The sequence below is a fragment of the Parus major genome, chromosome 3, assembly GCF_001522545.3.
Source record: "Parus major isolate Abel chromosome 3, Parus_major1.1, whole genome shotgun sequence".
Taxonomy (NCBI): Eukaryota; Metazoa; Chordata; class Aves; order Passeriformes; family Paridae; genus Parus; species Parus major.
Genome location: NC_031770.1, coordinates 104,812,797 through 104,833,768, shown reverse-complemented (window position 1 = coordinate 104,833,768; position 20,972 = coordinate 104,812,797).

The following is a 20,972-nucleotide window of genomic DNA, read 5'->3' as shown; positions in this document are numbered from 1 at the left end:
TCTCCTCTCCAATAAAAATTGAGATTTTATCTTAGTTTGATTTTAAATACTTTCTAGCAAAGAGTAACAGAAAGAAAAAATGTGTTTTCCAGTCAGCATTAGAATAGGGAAGATTTTAAGGAACTAAAGGTGGGATACATTAAAATGCTCATTCACAACAAAGGTTAACTAGAACTAATTAATGGATTATCAATGTTGGGAATATCCCATTAGTGTATCTTGGGAAATTCACAGGGAAATCTTAGTAGAATTGCACTAAACAGTCAGAGAAAAATGAGGTCAGGATTCAGAATAAAAAAAATAAAAAATAAAAAAAATTAGATGTTTGGTTCCAAGGATAAAGAACCAGAGATTTGATTTTAAGCCATTTGAGATTTGTTTCTTGCCTATGGAGCATCCTCAGGTTACTGAGTCTCAAGGATGTGTTTTCATAACGAAATTCAGCAAAGAAATGTCTCAGTGCTTGCTACTACTTCGGTATTCCTCAGGGACAAGAATTTGATAGCTGAGGGTGGGTAATGAAACTGTGTGTGTATTTAGGGTTTGTTCTTAGTTGCATGTGACTTGTCTCACTATGCAGTTAAGTAGGAAATGTATCTCTGAAATAAAAGCTTACAAAATTGGGACTAGCTTCTGAATGCTAAACATATTTGCCTTTTTCTCTGTAACCTGTAGATAATAATATTAATATCATCATTATTAATAATAATTTATTATTATTATTTTAAGGCCTAGCTCAAAATGACATGAATTTTATTACATTATTAAAGAAATATGCTTTGTATAGTCTATTACTGTTAGAAGGGGAATAAAATTTAGAAGATAAAACTTTTGAATGACTTTTTCCTTTCTGCATGACAAAATCAATCCTTATTTCATCTTTCCATTGTGTGACAAAATTAATTTAATACTACAAAATTAATATATAAAAATTATGACAACCATAAGAAAGACTTTGAAAACCACAGAAGCATTTTGCAGATTAAAGGTCTTCTTTTGAGGCACAGCTGACACTAACAGCTAGGCACAAAACATTTACTTTTTCTCTCAGAGAAATGAAAGAATAAAAGAAAGTATAGTTTTTATCACCTTCTTCTCTTGACCAAAAAGACAGATACAATCCACCATATCAAGACACCACTTCTACTGTTTTTTGAGGGATGAACTGTCCTTTGCAGTGCCACATGGACAGAATGGTACTGTCTCTTCATCATCCACAGGGACATAAAGAGCACTGGTGATTAAGCTCTTCTTGAGCTTAATCTGTGCCCTTGAGCTTCTGCTCGTGTTTTTGATTCAGGGAAGTTTCAGGATATGTCTTCTCACTCCTCAAGGGCTCTGTCTGCCGTGTCACTGACATTGCTCAGAGAAAGGTTTTTAACCCAAGAGGGTGGTTGGGCACTGGAACAGCTCCCCAGGGAAGCCGTCACAGCACCAAGCCTGACAGAGATCAAGAAATACTTGGACCATGTCCTCAGGCACATGGTGTGATTGTTGGGACTGCCCTGTGCAGGGCCAAGAGATGGACTAAACAATACTTGTGGGTCTCTTCTAAAGAGATCCTGTGGTTCTGTGAAATGTTTTGGCTATGTGGTCCTTCCCAGAAGGTCCTTAATGTTGCACCTCTCAAGGGCAGCTGTTTTATGAGATGACATGTAAAGGTCTTCTCCCCCAACAGCCCCTCAGTGGCTTTCACCCTTCACCCAGGTCACAAGGCTGGAATCTGCTTCCTGATTCACTCCTGCAAAGGGACAGTATGGAAATATACGTTTTATAGCACATGCTCATGATGCATTTGTTAAGCAACTTCCCTATCTGAGCTTTCGGGAACCACTCTGGCAGTCACACAACCATCACCAGAGATTTCAGCTGCTGGGACCAAAGCCCTTTTGCAGTGGGTGACTCCAGTGAGCTGATGAGTGCTGCCCTGTATGATTCCCTGCACACCCCACTCTCATGTAGTCAGATCATCTTTTCTTACCAGCTCAATGCTAGGTTTCCCATAGCAGAGTATCAATTGTCTCATTCCATAAAGTCATTTATTCACAGCCTAGCAACATGGAAGAAGATCCAGCTGTTTCCAAGGAGGAACCCCAAACAAAAGAATCCCTGGGCTTTTATACCCTCACAGCCTAAGTGCACAAAGGTCTTAACTCTTCTTCCTGAATCCTTGGCTTCTCCTGTGCCTTTGACTGTCAATTCTCCTGGCCACAACATCTCCTGTGCAAATTTGTTGTTCCAAGGGTTGGCAGCTCACAGCCTCCACCAGCAGCTCCCCCTGCAGCTGCACCCTGAGCTCCCTGCATGCCTCAACACCTTCTTAAGTGTTGTTATATTTTTACACTCACATTAAAGCATGTATTTGAAACTCATGTTGAATAAAATACGGTAATGTAGTCTCTGATAGCCTCTATCTATCAGGTAGCCTTTGAAAGACTAAATGTCCTATTGCCAGGGCAGAAGAGGAGATATTGGGCAGTAATTTCAGCTGGTCATTTGTGGATTTTGTGGGTTGGTTCTTCATGATCAATGCTTTCCTCATCAAAGGCTTCTGTTAAAGATAGAGAAGATGTATTATACAAACACAGCAACCAATGCCCCTTAAGGTTAAAGAGGGAATATATCTTTAACCTTTTTTGAGGTTGCAAGGAATAAAACTCTAAATTTGTCTCCTCAAATGCAGATCTCTTGTTGATCAACAGTATTACAAGTAGCTGCTGAGCAGGAATGTGAAGGATCTACCCAGTTACACATCAATGTACAAATGTAAATGAAATTACTGTGTTATAAGATTAAAATAAGAAGGCTTCATCCTTGAAGGAGATGCATGATTTCTTTCTTTGTACAGCTTCAAGCAAAGTGCAGAGTAGGAAGGAATGTTGTCTATAGAGCATATTTGGGTTAATCTTATGACTCTTCAAACTTCATTTCTTTTTATGCTCTTGGAAGAGTTGACTGAAAGTGATCTCACATAGAACTGAAAAACATATTAATAAAGAGGAAAATCATGGTTCATTTGTGCCTATACTCTTTTGAAAATATTTTAAGTGCTCTCTCATTCCTAACTTCATCTACCAAAACAAGAGGAAAGTATATGTAACTTATATTTTAATCATTATTTCCTTACCTCTTGGTGTTTTTTCAAATAATTGCTTTCATATAATTTAGAAGTTCTCCAGAAAGATGAAACCTATTAATATATACTCTTTAAAAATGGGCTGATCTCTTAAAGTTTTTCTACATATATTGTTCTCTTAGATGAACAAGAAAGTTCCCTATTCATGTATTCTTCTGATAGGGATCCACCTCTTTCATTGTGATCTAGATTTTGGGAATTGAGATGCCTCTTGTGGGTTTTGCCATATTAATATAAAAATGTTATTTTACATCTTGTGAATACAGTTAGGCAAAGATCAGCTGCATCTTATCAGTACTACCCCAGTTCGATTTGCTTCTTCATGAAGACACTAAATATGCAATCTGTATAAAAAGTTTCTACAGAACATCAAATTATTTTAATCATGCTGTGACCCCTATTCAAGTTGTCTCAAAGATCAAATCTTAGTTAAAAGGCAAAGACAGTACAAAAGTAGTATATCTATCTTCAAATGCTCAAAGCATGTATTGCTCTTTTGACTCTGATGATTTTTAATGCATTTCACTGTCAAGAAACAGAGGAAAATTTCAATTTTATATATAAACTGGTTCATCTAATTATACTGAATTTATGTAAGAAAGTACAAATTAGTTGCAAGTAAATGTAAGAGCCTGGCTGAACTGTTTTATGGTATGATTTTGTTTCCTAAGTTTCTCTTAGGATAAACTAGTCCAACCAAGCTGCTTTTCAGACTTTTACATTTATCTTCTGAGTCATTTACCTTGTCTATTCATGTCCTTGGCTTTGGCCAGTGGTGGGTTTCTCTTGGAGCTGACTGGCATTGGTTCTGTCAGACAGGGAGAAGCTTCCAGCAGCTTCTCACCAACACCACCCCTGCAGCCAGAACCTTGCCACACAAACCCAGCACAACTTGTTACCTGAAGAGAATTTCACAATTGTGCTTTAAGACTACTGCAAATCAAATCATGATAAAAGAATCCTGGTGCTCCTATATAGATACAACATTGTTGTATTACATAAGCATTAACATGAAAATAATAAAAGGGCTTCATGAATAACTGAATAAAGTACAGATAAAATCAAGGTAAAATGTGGACATCTTGTGTAGCTCTCAATTTTTTAAGAAAAATTTTGACAAAACTGTTTATGTACTTTGGTTTCAAGTAGGAACTTTTAAGACAGTTATAAATATTTTAGATTGATTCTGTTTTGATCAACATTTTTTAATTTAAAAACAAGGGAGAGAAGAACAAACAGGAGCTTCACACAGTAAAATATCTCTTTCCCCCTTGAGTTCTTCAGCCAACAGTTTTCCCATCTAAGAAAAAGATAAAAAAGTAAGGAAAGAGATATGAAGATTTTTTTTTCCCTTGTTTTACAGTTGGTTTCAAGATAGGTGATTTTTTTTTTTAACTGGGACATGTTCACATGTAGCTATCTGAAAAACTGGGCCCCTGACATAGGGACAGGTCATGACCTCTGTTGAAGCAGAGGACTGGGAGGAATCCTTCCCCTGAGGAGGAAGGAGCATCAGAGACAAGGTGTGATGAACTGACCACAGCCCCCATTCCCCACGTCCCCTCTCTTCTGGGTGGAGGAGAGAGAGAAATTCAGGAGTGAAATTGAGCCCAGGAAGAAGGGAGGCAGAAGGTATTTCTAAGATTTGTTTTGATTCCTCCTTTATCCTATTTTGGCTTGTATGGCTATACATTAAGCTAACTTCTCTGAGATGAGTCTGTTTTGCTCATGGTGGTCTCTGGTGAGTCTTCTATCCCTGCCTTTATCTCAATCCACAAGATTTTCACATTGTTTTCTCTCTGTCTGGTTTATGCAAGGGAATAGAAAGAGTAGCTTTGATGGGTACCTGGCATCCAGCCAGGGTCAACCCACCACACAAGACAATATTGATTGTCAATCTATAGATCAACATTGATAAATATGGTAAGTCAATATAAAAAATTAGAAATATTTTTTCTCCTTTTTATTTTAGCACAAATTAATAAATAAATTTTAAATAAATAAATAAAAGCAATAAATTTTAGAACAAATTTATTGTCATCTAATAATACATACATTAAGATGATGAATTAATCAAATTTTTCGTTCTTCAGCTTTCCTCAGAAAATATGTGGAAGAGTAAATTTGATTAGAAGTGTTTTGATTTATAAAACATATCAAACATTTACCAATAAAAATAGAAGGTCTACTATTGCCAATTATATGACTAACAATTTCTTCTTTATCCTTATTAATCTTACTATATATGCCTCTACCACATGTAGTCATGCATTTCTCTTGCATTTTTTAAAGAAACTTCAAAAAATGTTAAACTTTATAATTGCTTGGTATTTTAATTGTATGTCACAGAAAAATTTGTATAAATTGCAAAGCACTGACACTCCCATACTTTAAACCAGGAAAGTGCTGAAACATTTTGTAACAGCAGATTGAAGTTAAATCAGCTATTGAAGTGGAGATAAAATGCTGTCAAAAGGAAGCAAATATTTTTTGCTGACATCCACTGCACTTATTTAAGAACTGATTATTTTCTAGTATCTCAAACTTTGAAATTAAGCGTCTGACTTTTCCAAAGAATCAATTTCTTGGTTCATGCATTAATATGACACTAGATGAGACATTTGTAACAATTTTAGAAGAAGAAATTAATTTCATGTGGGGACATGTTCATTCAAGTATCTCCCACCTTTGCCTATTACTCCTGTTAGAGTAAAGGTCTCTAACAGAGTTAGGTAGTTAACTATATAATAGTTAACTATTGCAGGGTTGGAGCTACTTGGAAGAATTTTGTCAGTACTTATGTTGTGCTATATTGGATCTCTTGCCCAGAGATGGACAATTCACATTTCAAGTCCCCATCTTGTACTGACACTGTGTCTGCTTACTTGCATGAAGCTTTGCTATTCCAGCCTGAGGGCTGGAAGGAAATATAAATCCCGTGATAAGAGCCACAATATTGCAGTGGAGGCTGTTGAGATCAATTGATGGATTGTTTCAGGAAGTGGCTGAATAATTCTCCCAGGGCCAGTCTGCAGCAGCCTGAGCTGTTTTGCTTCGCCCACAGTGAGCTGCTCCCAGGGTAGGATGAGGATGGGAAGATACCTCTATCTTTAGCACGAGCTCTGCTCAGCACAAAGTTGCTAATCATTTCACCAAAGTTTAGGGGAGGGCTTTCTTCTCCTCCTAAAACAGAAACTTTCATTTGTTTGGCTGGATTAATCTCTATTGCTTATAATGGGAGTGTAGGCACATAAACTTTAAATGTCCAAAGTAAGATAAAATCAATCACACTCTAGATATCTCTGATGTAGACATCTACAGCAGGGCTAGTTTCTAGGTATTCCTTTATAGCCACTGAAGAGGAGAGGCACTTTTATGTGCAATTCATTTGATCTATTTTAGACATGTACTTTAGGATGAGATGAATTGCACACTAGAAACTCTCATTTCTCTCTATTGAATTTGGAGGGAGGCTAGGGTGACTAGTTCAGGTGCAGACATCTGCATTTGCTTTTAATTAATTGAATCCCTCTGCAGTATGCCTGATGCTTCCAAGAAATGTTGGGTGGACTTAAACATATGTTTGTAGGATTTTTGTAACCACGAGTATTAGATTTACTCTGTATTGTATGCAGACAATCTGTTTATCTATCAGCCCAGAGCTTCTTACAAGTGCTATTTTTACTCTATTTGTTTAATGGAGAATTCACACATATTTCTGTGCAGTAACCCAAAAAGTAGGAAATGTGGTAATTCAAAGCTCAAAATTAATTACATATTTATTCCCTATACATCTTGAGTTATTCTCCGACTGATAATAAATTGCCATGGACTTCATCAGCAACATGAACTTCCTTCCAGGGGGGCATGGGGTGAACCTTGCTGGTCAGCTGATGGTGGAAAAGAAATTAAAATTGTGGAAAAGTATAATTTTGCTTGTTCCTCTCCTTTTCCCTGCTCTTTGAGTGCAATAACATTGTCATCTAGATGCTATAAATTAAATATTGCAATTCAAATAGAAAATAAATAATACAGTATGTTGCAACGAGAGAAATCTGATTTCAAAATTGTCCAACATATCTCAGTGGTCATTGACTTACTTCCTTGGGCTGCTGGAAGCAGTGAATCTGTAGCTGCATGATTTTCACTCCTGGCCTTTCCTGCCAACACAAAGCCAAAAGTTCCCGCTGTACACGCTGCAGGGAAGCTCACACTGGGATAAGTGAATTGCTCCTCTGTGTTTGCCATACACCTAAATTCAGTATATTCAGATATTTGAATGAAAGCTATTTTGTTTTATTTTTGGAGCTCAAAGCTTTCAAGTGGTGTAAATATCTGTAAGTTTGGATGACAATTAAGACTGAAATATTGAAGTAAAAGTCAGAAAGGGGAATATGAATCATCTCAGGAATGTCTTCGATAGACTCAGATCTTTGAAACAAGTCCTTGTTCAGAAAGAAAAAAGATGTTTGTGGAAAAGAAGGAAGGAAACTGCCCTGAAAAGTGAAGAAAACTCAAGGATATTCTCATCATAAAACTGACAATTCAGAAAATAAATAAGTCTTTTTCCTGAAAAAGCTTAATATTTCAGCAGTTTTGTTGGTTTTCTTTTTTGCTTCTGTGGCTACAGTATCCCCAGACCCAAAAGGTAGACTGGTAGAACTGAATAATGCATTTTCTCATTGCTAATGACTATTTGTTAACAGCAATTTAATTTTTTTTCAACAACTGCTACACCTCTGGTTAGAGATCTACTTTTAACTAGTTATATGGAATCAGCAAACATTTGACAAATGTATCTTTCATAAAGATTTTTGTTTAAAACTTATATTAATACAAAAACATTTGAAACATATTTTAGATAATTTGAGGCATATCAGACCAACCAGCTTTGATAATGCAATTGCTTTAGGCTTTCATGGCTATGATAATAGCATCCCTTCAGACTATAGCAGATTGAGTCCCCTGAGCTGGATCAACACCATTTCAACCTAATAATGGGTATAACTTGTATGTCTTTAGTCTTTGATCAGTATTTTAATTCACCTCCCTCTGTTCATGATTCTTTTCGCAGTCTTATAGTCTTTAGAGTCTTATATTTTCTTTATATTTTATATACCATTTATATTTTTAATCCTATTTTATTTCTACTGTATATATTTGTATATATTTATTCTTACATTTTTTGTCTCTGAAATATTATATTACTCAAACATTTAGAAAATTGTTCCCTTGAAATAATCCTCAGCAAAGAACATCTCAGTGTTTCTCTTTGTGTTAAAACCAGCAAACAAAAAACTCCAAACTTTCTTTTCTAAAGGAATCCCACCCACCAAAAATCCCACTAGAAACAACAACAAATATGGGCACTAATTACTAATTTCCCTTTCTGAACCCTTACTCATCTAGCTTGTTTTACTATCATCTTTGCATGTCTTGCTGATTTCAGTTCCCAATGAACCCAGGGGGGAATTTAGAGCACCTCTTTAATCATCACTTTCTGAACCTGGGGCAATGATTCTGAGAAGCTGTTTGCACTGCAATTTAAAAAGGAAAGGAATTATAGAAAATGTGTCCCTCTAATCAGCACTTGTGGTAAAATATATGTTAATAAAAAAAAAAGTATTCCCATTCCATTCATAATTTATAAAGCAGATAGATCGGAACTCACACACGATGCAGTGTGTGGGAAGCTCTAACATTTTGATTGCAGCAACATTGCTTTATTGAGACCAGTGGAGCTCCTGTTGATTTACACCAGCCCAAGCACGATGCAAATCAAGTCACTCATACTTAAAAGAGAACCATAAGCGTTTTAAAAAGTGTTTTAAAAGAGCCATCTTACTTTTGCAGCTTTAGTATTTTGCAACCTGGATCTCTTCTTTGTTAACAAAGTTTTTATGCTGTTTCTACATGAACAGAGCCAATAATCACAAAAAGGGGAAAGTGTCATGGGAGACCAGGAAATCACTGGAGTAAGATGATCTGTTCATAATGGAGAAGGTGGGAATGTTTGTAGCTGGAAAGATTGACCTGTGTTTCCCAAGATCTGTCCCCAGTATTTTTCTTGATCTTGAAAATTTGATCTTGAAAAGACCCAAGACAGTGTGTATTTGTCCAGACACATCACAAAACAGGAACAGCTTATACTGAGATAAACAAAAAAGCATATTTGTTGCCTCTTTTCCTCACTCTATCACTTCTGTGTCACCAAATCCAACAGAAGCCTGGTGGTCAGGCACAAGCAGCACCAGGAGATCAGTTTGTAGTAGCATGCAAGGGAGCACCAAGTAAATGTGTGGGAGGAGATAGTCTTGTACTAGCATACAGTGTTATTGTCAAAAACAAATGGAGGAGATATTTTGCTTATGAACAGGAGAGTGTCTCCCTGAGGCTGGATTCCCATCTTAATAATTCTGTTATTGGAGAGGTTGCTTTGCCTCACAGTCAGCAATAACTCACCTCCCACTCTGTCTGTAGACTTCATAGTCTTATTTATCCTGCAGCATTAGTATTTTTACTTATAGGGAAGCAGACAGCTGTATTCAGGCCACCTACTGCAGGGGAAATGAGTGATTCAGATGGTACTTTATGAGCTGACAGTCTCTAGCTCCATATTCAGCTAATGAGAAGAAGGAGTCATGATTTCTAAGTCAAACAGAGTGCTTGCCATGGCTGCTTCACCCAAACATTGTGATTAGTTCTCTTCAGTTTCAGACAAATTCAGAGTACATGTCTTAAGTCATTCAATCCTTTGAATTTATATGCTACAGGAGGTGTTCTTTGGCTTTCTCCTAGGCAATCTGACTATGGGCCAGTGAGACTAACAACATCCTGATGCTTAGAACAGTTTCTGTGGCAGTTGGAACCCACTGCACAAAATAATACACTGATAGCTCATTCATCCTCCTTAGTGCTTGTGAGCCACATGTACAAAAATGTGGCACTCATGTGAGGTTGAAATTAGGACTTTACCTAAAAAAGAAAAGCTTTTAGTTGTACAAAGTCTCTACAGATGTCTGCTTTTAATATACTATTGAATATTCCACCAGAATAAGCTTGATGAAACTGATAAAAATAGGCTGTTATATATGGATTATGCTGTGATTCAAACCTGTGATTTGGGATAATGTAACTGGGGAAGCCACTGTGACAGTTGGGAAACCATCCTTATTGTGGAAGTGTTGCATCCTTGAAATAAGGCAGAAATAATCCTTGTTTTGCACCAGATCTCATTAACTATATTTAAATGCTTTAATGTTTTTCATACCTCTGGCTTTAAATGGTCACAAGCTACATTAGCATTGCAAGCATTATTAGATGGGGATGGAACTTAAAAATGAAATTGAAAAAACCAGGAATGTCAGGACAAGTTGTCACTACAGTGAGCTGTAGGAATATATGACTCTTAATCTCATTCTTCTGTACAGACAAATTCACCGTCTGTCTATATGGCATTAATGAATGACAGTTTCTCACCATTTGGTGGATGCATGTGTCATCATTTGTCTAGATGACATCTTGATTTATAGACATCGTTGAAAAAGATTAGAAAATCTTTCTACAAGTTTGATGGGAATTCTGAATATGTGAAAGTATGGATTTTTTTTTCCTGAACAGTTCATTGGGGTGGACTATTTCCAGCAATCAGAAGGACCATATGGTCCATTGGTTAGGTTTTCACTTGGAAGATGGGTGCTTCAGACCCAGTGTCCTGCTGGACCTGAGTCTTCTTTCTGACCTTGGGCAAATCATCTACTTTCTCACATTCACTTAGCTGCAAACAAAAAAAAAGTGATATTTCTTCCTCTTGGAGGGGTAAATAAAATCTCATGTAATATGCTGAGAGGTTTAGAGGCTGCTCTAATTATAATTACATACTCAGGATTTGTGTATTAAACTAGATTCCGAAAGGAAATTTCTCTTACAATTATATGAGGAAAACACACGGGGATTTATAAGAAATAACTTGCAGAAAATACTTTAAATCTTTCCATAACGTGCATTGAATATATGGAAGAGAAAAATTCGTGCCACTCCAGAAATGTACTTCTAGCATAGGAAAAATAAAAGAAATGGTTGGAGTACTGTGAAGTATCATCACTAAGGACTGACACCTATGTGAGTGTATGTGTGTATATATGTGTGTATGGTAACACACACAGCTTCTCCCAGGCTGCCTGTACCCAGAAATTTGTGCAGTTCAAATTAGCAATCTAGCACATATCCCAAATACTGAACATTCATTTGTAAGACTGAGAAAGACTGAGAAAAAAACCAAGCAGATATTTATTATAATTCTCTTTTAATAGAGAATAATTATTTTCTCATGGAGGTTTTTGTTAATCATTCTGGCTCTACTTGTCTTCCTAACATGTTTTATGTCATTTTCCCAGCACGCAGCAGCCCTCTGACTGTTGTGTGTGTGTGCCTGCAGCAGATGGGATTCACACAGCATCGCTGGGTGTGCAGGGCTGGATGTCAGCCAGCTTCCACACAGCCACACAGGCACACACAGGAGCATTTCCTGGCATCAGGGGAGGCTCCTGAAAGGTGTAATACTGCTAAAAATATTAGCTTTGAAGTGTAACAATGCAGAAAGTATTTCAGAATGGAGTGCTCTTATCTCCTGTAGGATCTGCTGCCCTGTTAAACAGGGAAATAGGGAACAGTGACAAGACATTTCAGCTGGGCCAGAACAATCTCAGAAAATAATGCTTTCCCTTGATTTCTAAATAAAATGAGAAAAAAAAAAACACACAACCCCCCCCCCCCCCCAAAAAAAAACCAGACAAAAAACAACCCCCCCAACAAAACAAAACAAAAACCAAACACCTAAACAAAAATAAAACAAACAAAAACTCCAGAAGTTTTTCATTACAGACTTTGTTATTTTTTCTGGCTCTCACTATCAAGTCACAGTCCTGGCAACTTACCTTTTTTCTGAACTAGAAATCTAGAACTTAAAACAGAGATCTCCTTCCCAGCTTCAGTTCCAGCATCAGCTTCTTTGACCAGGCAGGATTAATTGTCTTCACATCATCCAGTGCTTCTCATATGACCCTCCCTTGAAATAAAACCAAATTTGGTTAAACCGCTGGAGGAATTTTTAGGACAGCCAGGGCTGGTACATTTCTGTTCCTTTCAAGGAGTTTAGGATGAAAAGGTACATGCCAGCCCAGTGACTACCTCTGGGATAAGGATATTCTTCAGAACAGAGCATCTCATCAAGAACTGCCTCCAGGCCATTTGGGTTGTCTGCACTGTGCTTTGGAGTAGTGATTGCAAAGCTTCTACTTTGCTGTAAGAAACATTTCTACATCCCCAGGACTGGCCAGGCTTGACCCCATTTAGCTACAGAGATCAATTTAGGTCAGGAAGAGAGGGCATCTTCTATCCGCTGTTCTTGGAGAGTTTAAAAATGACTACACGGAGGTAGTCAGCCATTACACTTGTCTCAGATCATCTCTCACCCCTTTCTGCCAGAGTATGACATATGTAAGAGTGCTTTGAAGTGATGGATGATATTGTTGAACTTTTAGTGGACAGTCTGTTAGCTGGGATGAAAAAGACAACAATAACGTATAATAAAGAAAGGGCACAAGGTTGCACACAGTAACTTTCAGCAGTGCTCCCTGAATCAGATGCTCTCTCTCTGTACTTCTGAGGTGAAGCTGACCTAGAATATTGGAAAGGACTCATGAATATGAATACAAATTACATGTCACAGCTGATTAGTGGATGATGATAAAGCACTGTAACACTCTTTTTCTGTAATTAAAGGCTAACATTGAGAAAAGTACAGCTGCAAAATTTTCCCCAACATTTAGCAAGGATCTTCTCCAGAGTCACAGGATGGTTTGGGTTGGAAGGGACCTTAAAGATTATCCTGTTCAACCCCTCTGCCATGGGCAGGGACACCTTCCACTAGACCAGATTGCTCAACCTGGCCTTGAACACTTCTTCAGATGGGGCACCCACAGCTTCTCTGGGAAATTTGTGTGAGCACCTCACCACACACAAATATTTTCTTCCTTATATCTCATCTAAACCTGCTCTCTTTCACATTAAAGACATTCCCCATTTTAATGTCACTACAGACTCTGTAAAATGTCCCATTTTACCTCTCTTATAGCCCTTTTAGGTGCTGTGAGATCTTACTGGATCTCTGCTCCAGACTCAACAGCCTCAACACTCTCAGCCTGTCTTAATAGAAGTCTTATATTTCTTTATTTCTTTATATTTATATAGGATATATTTATTTATTCATACACTCCTGTTTCTTCAGATTTTGTTGTGGTTTGGTTTGGGCTTTTTAGATTCTTTTTTACTTGTGGTATTTTTTTTCTTCCCATTTTTTATAACCTGTTATTATAAATTAAAGTAATTGGGAAAAAAATCCCTTAGAACATGATTAAAATGATTTCAACAGAGCTCATTGAGGGAGATAATATATAGGTTATAGGAATGCAGAAGAAAGAGATCCTTTAGCTGGCATCTCTACAGTTTCTAACACTTATAGATACAGCTGCAAATAAAGAACCAGTAATAGGTATAGTAAAATATTAAACGACTCTAAGACCCAGAAAAACAGAAACAATGGGGATCTACAACTGGAGTTTGTTAGTTTGGCATCTGTTGACTTCAAAGGCAGATGCAGTTGAAGATCATGTGTCTGATTACAGGTGTTTGAAATGTACAGATTTATTCACATTAGAAAATGTAAGAGGTGACTTTGTATCTTCATAATTGGGAGCTGGGAATTCCTGATTTCTAGTCGAGATGATGTTTGGGGAAACAAATGGATATTTGCAGGTAAACACAGCACGTTAACTTGAAAGCTGCAAGCAGTGCCATTGGCTTCAAACATTTGTGTCTAAATATTAAACCAAACTATGGTCATTTTAGGATTTTGAAATTAAAAACATAAAGTTTTTAATAAGCTTCATTAGTTCCTATTTTCTTTTATCTGTAGTCTTCTGACAAATTAAATATGAAGACTTGCAGAAATCCAAAATCAAGACTAAGAATGCTGACCTATTAGCCAGCTGATTAACACAGGACTGTGATTATTGTTGGCTGTTTTGCTGAAAGTGCAGCTTGTTTAATAAGTGCAATTTTTTCCTGATGTTCATTTAATAGGAAAGAATGAAAAGAAAAAGGACAAAAGCTCTGTCAGATGAGGATTAACTTTTATGAAGGAGAGGATTCAGCAATACCTTGTAACCATCTCCCTACAGCCTGAACTCCTCCTTTCCACTTCCCAAAACTCCATCTCCATACTTAAAAAGAGATAATGAAAGGATTTTTAAAACTATACATTTCCTGAGAGTTATGCTTCTATCAAAACCAGTTACATAATTTCAAATAGTGCAGTGCATGATGCTCTTATTCTGTGAACTAAAGAGATTAAATTGAGGCTCTACATGTGATTTTTGAGTAAGTCACCAGCATGAACAACTCTCTAGGATTCAGAGTAAAGAGCAATTTTCTATGGTTTATTCTAATGTCCAGCAAACCTTTGGAATTCTTGTGTACAAACAATTTATGCTGCTTACCTCCAGTCTCATCGTAGCTCCAGAAGAGGGAAGCTCAGCCCCTGTGATATCATACATTCTACTTTGAATAATCTAGTTGGATAGCAACTAATATTTACACTTGGTAACAACATGTCCTAAAAAACCTTGCATGAGGAGGCCTTGGGACCAACTTGCTTTTGGCATAAATTGCAGTTTTCAATTGAAGTCAATGATCTATTACAATTTACACCCTTTAGAAGGGGACTTGACCCTTCTCAGATCATGAGCTGTAACAAAGCTGGAGATGCAAACAGGTAACAGGTAAAGATGGTTTATGTTTTGGATATTAACATTAATAACAAGACCTCAGGCATATTTCATACACATCTTTTGAATAGGAAAATTTTAAGGGTTTAAGATTCACCAGTATACAAAAGAGTTTTATTTTTTCAGTCATCTTAGTCCTAGAATAGTTTTAAACATGAGCTGAAATATATACATATTCAAGTATTACTGTTTCTTGCTGATTGACAAACTTTGTACATAAAACTAAAGCAAATAATATTTTTTTCAAAATTTTTGTATTTATTTAGTGACAAATATATTAAAAAAAAGTTCTGCATAGTTATGTGTTTAAAACAGAATATGACGTTGCAAACAGATCGCTCTAAAACTTGTGACATTATCAAAAGAAATGTTAGAATCTATAAAAAATAACAAAAATATAAATTAACTGTTGGTGTTTGTCTATTTAATTTCAATATAATCATTAGAAATTTTCACACAGTTTTTTTGTAAAACTTCTTGAATGTTAACATTTTATTATTAAACAAAACTGATTAGCTTTTCAGCAATATAAATGTGTACATGGTATCCATTTTATCTTTGAATTAGAAATCCTTTTCTGCATGTAATTAAAATAGAAAAGACTAACAATAAACATCAAATAAATTAGTCATGCTGCAATTAAACCAATATTTTCTCCTTTTTTTACTCCAGCCCACACCCCATATTTGAGTGCATTATAAGGTCTCATACTCCCATACAGATATCTACATTATCAAATAATCTTTACAGATACAAAAATAATTCTCCTGTGTTGCCGTCTGCAGTTTGTGGATCTATTTTCCAATCAATTCAAGGCCAACTCTCATTAGTGAAACGAGAGCTTTCATGAATAAATCCCTCATTTTTCAATGATAGAATAGATTCTTCGTTATTGAATTGCATGCACTCAAGTGGGATCTATCTGCATCTAAAGAAAGAAATTCATGATTTTTAAATCATAATGAATGCCCCAGTATACTTCTTACCATTTTGTTTCTTTAGAACTGCATCTAATTTCCTGAGTATCTTTGATAAACATTGGCTTTTTGTGCCTTCTTGGTTAATGAAAACGCAGGAATTATTTCTAAAGCCTATTAATTAGGGGTGTTTGTGTATTTTCTAAGCTACTCTAAAGAGTGAATGATATCCACTGATATGAACTACCCTGACAGTCCAAGAAAGGATATTTGGGTCATCATTAACAAAATAACAAAAAAAGAGTCTGTGAGTGTTGTTGGCAAGATATCTATTTAGTCAGTGGTAGACACAGAGCAAATGTAGGTGGATTATATTGAAACTTCCTTTTTTTACTTCCAAATCATCTGGGAGCTATGCATAATTTACAAAAGCATTGCTATAGAAAGTAAAATTATAAAATTGCTATGGTGGGTACAGTATATGGGGTTTAGCCACTAAATTAAATACTGTGATTTTATCTGAAATACTGGATATGTATAAAGAAATATTACCCTTCTGTTTGTTTAGGAAATAAAATATACTTTTGCTGATGATATTGTGAATTTTTTGTTTATTTTTTATTTTTTAGTATTTGTTGCCTTGATTAAAAGCTAAAAATTTGGGAGAATTTTAAATTCTCTTTATTATTTTTTCTTGTTAAGGTGATTGAAAGGTAAAAAAAAAACAACCTGATTTGTGTTCTACTTAGGACAGATAAAGCACTTATGAATGAGATTCAGAACTTTGGAGGTCACTGAGACCTTCTAGGTCTTTTCTCTGTTTCAGTCTTCAGTTCTTCCAAGGCTGCCCTTCACAGGGTGATAATGCAACTTGAAGTATTGAGCCACTTCCATGGCAATAGGAAGAGGACTGTGAAATATCATTCCTAAATAAAGAGGCTGAATAAACACGTGCCAGGCATTAAGTGTTTTGGATCCTTCCCTAAAACACATCAGTGGGCATATTGGCTCTGAAGTGTCTTCCAGCATTGCTCCTAGGCTTTTCACTGATGTTTGAGAATTAGTCTCAAGATGAAAAGGTATTCCCATCTGGAATGATTTCCTATTTCATTGCATCTAAACAAAAAGATTTTCTGTTTGCAGCCATACTCAGCTCCTTTAATAGTCAAGGAAGGATGGGCTGAATCACTTCCTGATGCCCTAACACGGGAATTGCCTTCCAAAAGGGCCTGTCTCTCCTCTACAGCATTAAGAATAAACTAGTGACTATAGCATTAACAGAAGTGGTGTCACAGTTGGATCCACAACCTTTTGAGCGAATGATTCCATTTCTTGTGCTTAGCACAGTTCTCATTGCATATAAAGATAGATAATGTCTCCATAGAGACTTAAAACCATGTTTTATTTCATCTTAGAGACTTTTGGAAAGAGGTAGGCTAGAGAGCTCAGCTGCAACCCAGAGTTACATCCCCTGTTTTCTCAGTTATGTTTAAATAGATATGGCATCCCTGACCAAAGAAGTATACTGTAAGTCAGTGCAGTTTGTGCTGCTTTAGCAGCATGACCATGAAAATGGTCAAACTTTAGTTATCAAGTCTTTATTATACTTTTAATAATACTTCAAGTCTATGTGAGATTGCATGCACCCCAGAAGAGAAAAAGTCAATAAATTTTATTTTTGGCTGACAATGGGAAATGATCCAACAGAACTGACTCACAGTAGCTGTTGACCACTCAGAGAGAACCAATGCATTGTGATCACCAGTGGCTCATTGTCGCAGGCTGCCTTCTCACTGGACAACTCTTGTGGCTTAGAGGGTAGTGGGCTCCAAAGAAGACAGAGTAGATCTCTTTCTAAACTATTAGCAGAACAGTGCAGGAATCCTCTCTCCATGATTTGAGAAAAATCTCTAGTTATGAATTAGTGGACAGATATGATTCCTTTGATCCACAGAAAATACCTTAGTGCTTTTAGCTCCAACATTACAATACTTGCTAAGCCCCTGAACCCAACAACTTTATCAGATGTAGAGGTTTCTGTGATAATTCTCTTTCATATGTGAAAATATATAAGGTCAAAAAGGACATTTGCAACAACCTAAGCAGACCAAAGAATTCAGACACATTGGAGTGGCACAGGAGGATGCTGAGGGCCTGATCCTGCAGCCAATAATAGAATATGCGGATAAACTGCAGTGATGAGCATTATAAATTTAAATGACTTTATACACCTGCACCTTTTTTACTGAAGACTATTTCTCTACACAGTGGCTTGCAGTATAAAAGATGTAGCATTTGCCAAGGGTGTTTTGGTTTTGGTAGTTGCTGCAGTGGATTACACTGCTCAATATTTTGTAGTGCCCTGTGACATCTCTTTTTCTACAGTGCAGTAGACTTCTCATCTAGGTCAACTCCATACATCTATTTAGAGGTTATGTTTTAAAATTGATTGCTAGATTTATTTATGAATCTCTGTTGTGGTTTAATCCCACACACCAACCAAGCCCAACACAGCCACTTGATCAGCCCCCCACCAGTGAGATCAGGGAGAGAAATGGAAGGGTAAAAGCTAGAAAACTCGTGGGTTGAGATAAACAGTTTGATATTGAAGGTAAAAAATCATGATTTCCTATGGGCAGGCAGGTGTTCATCTGTCTCCAGGAGAGCAGGGAGAGCTCTCACATGTGGTGGTTACTTGGGAATACAGACACCATCACTCCAAAAGTCCAAATGCTTTGAAAACAGTGAATAGTCACACAATTTTTAATTTGACTGTTGAATTTTCCAATTTATTAAGAATATCCTCACATCAAAATAAACTTTGCTCTTAAGTTTTAACACTATTTTCCAATGTTTTCTGTTTTTAAAAAATTAGTATGTGACGCGCAGCCACAAAGAAGGTTTTAAAAAAAAGGATTAAGTGGTTAGGTATCTGTACTTAGAAGCAAAATACAATTTCTGTTGCTATGTGTCTGAATATGTTAACTGCACTGGATTTTAAATAAATATGATGTTTCTATGATGCAAATTGTCTTTCTTAATAATAAAAATAAATAAGAATTTCAGTAAAGTCAATTTTCAGACAAAGTGATCTCTTATCTTATGAAGATTATTGGTTTTCTTGTGCTGATTTTAGTGTTCTTTTTTTTTTTAATTTAGCTTTCTGTAGGGATTTCTTTATCTGTGACAAATATATGCCTTGGAAACTGCATATCAGCAGAGTAAGGAAATTTTGTAGCAAGATATTGCAGATTTAGGGATTTTTTTCTTTGTTTAGAAGAGCAAAGTCAAGGACAACTCCATGTGTTCTGCAAAGTTCAGCAGTAATATTATTATTCACACAAGTTGTCTCAGCTGTGAAGTCAGTACATTTGTTCTGGATGTCTCTTTATTATTAATGGCCCTTTCACCTGACTTTCTACATTTGTTTGAGCCAACATAGCTCCTGCCTGCTGGCCAGTTCACTTAGATTGTTTTCATCCCCTGGTTGCCTTAAAGGTGAAGCTTTGTTCCAAATGTCTTCTGAAAGGTTAGTCTTAACTATTCTAAGGATATAGGATTGAAACAGAAAATACTCTGGAAACAGCAAATGAAATAGCGAAGCCTCTCCTCCTATTTCCAAGGCTTCGCTCATTTTATCCAAAATGCTCCCCCCAGCATGACATCATAGGGCAAAATTCACCATGGAGCCAGAGTGAATACAGCACAAAGATCAACCCAAATTTGACACTGCACTGTGTCTGCCTTAAGCAGATGTTTAAATGGGAATTAAGTGGCATGTTGCCCTTTTGATGACTCTTAACAAACTGGTGATCTCCAGACAAAGAGAATAAACATAAAATATAATCAATTTCTTACAAGTTCTAACTGGGAAGAAATATAAAAAAGGAAGATTAATTAGAAAAATATGACATCCATCTTGCAAAAATTACATTTAGGATTTTTTAAATTTTTTTAATTTTTTTTAAAATTTTTATTTATTTTATTTTTTTCTAGTGGGAATGTTAAACTGGGGAATACCATTCCTAAACCATGACAAGAGGTCTGGTTTTCCATGGGCCATTTCTAAGGGTTTCATAATCTGAGACTTATTTGTAGTTTTGTTTTCACTGGAATCTTAAAATACTTAACAATATTGCTGATGGAGAACTACTTATACTATCAAAGATGTTTATATAAAGCAGAAGTAACACTGCCAAAGAATTAATTAGCATGAGCAGTGGAGGTCACTGGAATGTGAAGTACAGGGCTCTTACTGAAGAATCAAGAGCTGAGCAAGATGAGATATTGGTTTAACTTCAGCAGATAATATTAAAAAGAATTCTGTATCAAATGGCTACAATTTCATCTGCTTGTCTTTCCTCATTCATAGAGTACCTTTAGGAAGTTTTTCCAGTTTTTCAAGATGATTTGTAGGGTGACTCAGTACCCAAAAAAACCATATATCACAATCACAGTAAAATATTAAGTTATAGAAAGACATTTTAAGCTCAATACAAAGTAACATTCATATAATTTTGGTTTATAGGAATATATGTGTGTATGCTAGAGTAATGTGAAATACAGAGCACCAAGGTGATAATATGCCACATTAGGAGAATTCATTTTAAACATCTTAAAATAGAAATGTCTAAGGAGTGAGAGATGGAGGTCAGAAAAAATTCATGAATTCTTCCACCTTATTTTCATAAATCAATGCCTTAGGCCCCACTGAGGCAGCTAAAAATACATTTCTCTTTCAGATGAAGGAGATTAGGAGGTGGAAGGGAGGGCTTGTTGCCTTGCAAACGTAGAAGATGTCAGAATTGTCATGAAATTTATGAACATTTTGTGTATGTGTTACTGCATGAGGGATGCACTTTCCCTTTTAGTGACATAGATAATAATAGTCTTTTGTAATCCACTATATAGAATTTGAAGCTTCACCTTTTCAACCTATTATGTTTGTGGCACAGCTCATAAATAGATAATGGGAGCGAAAGGGTGAGGCTGAACACATTGAAGGAGTTCACTTTGCAGCTGTGCAGAAATTGCGGATTTCAGGCAAGAAACTGATGAAGAACTGGTACATGG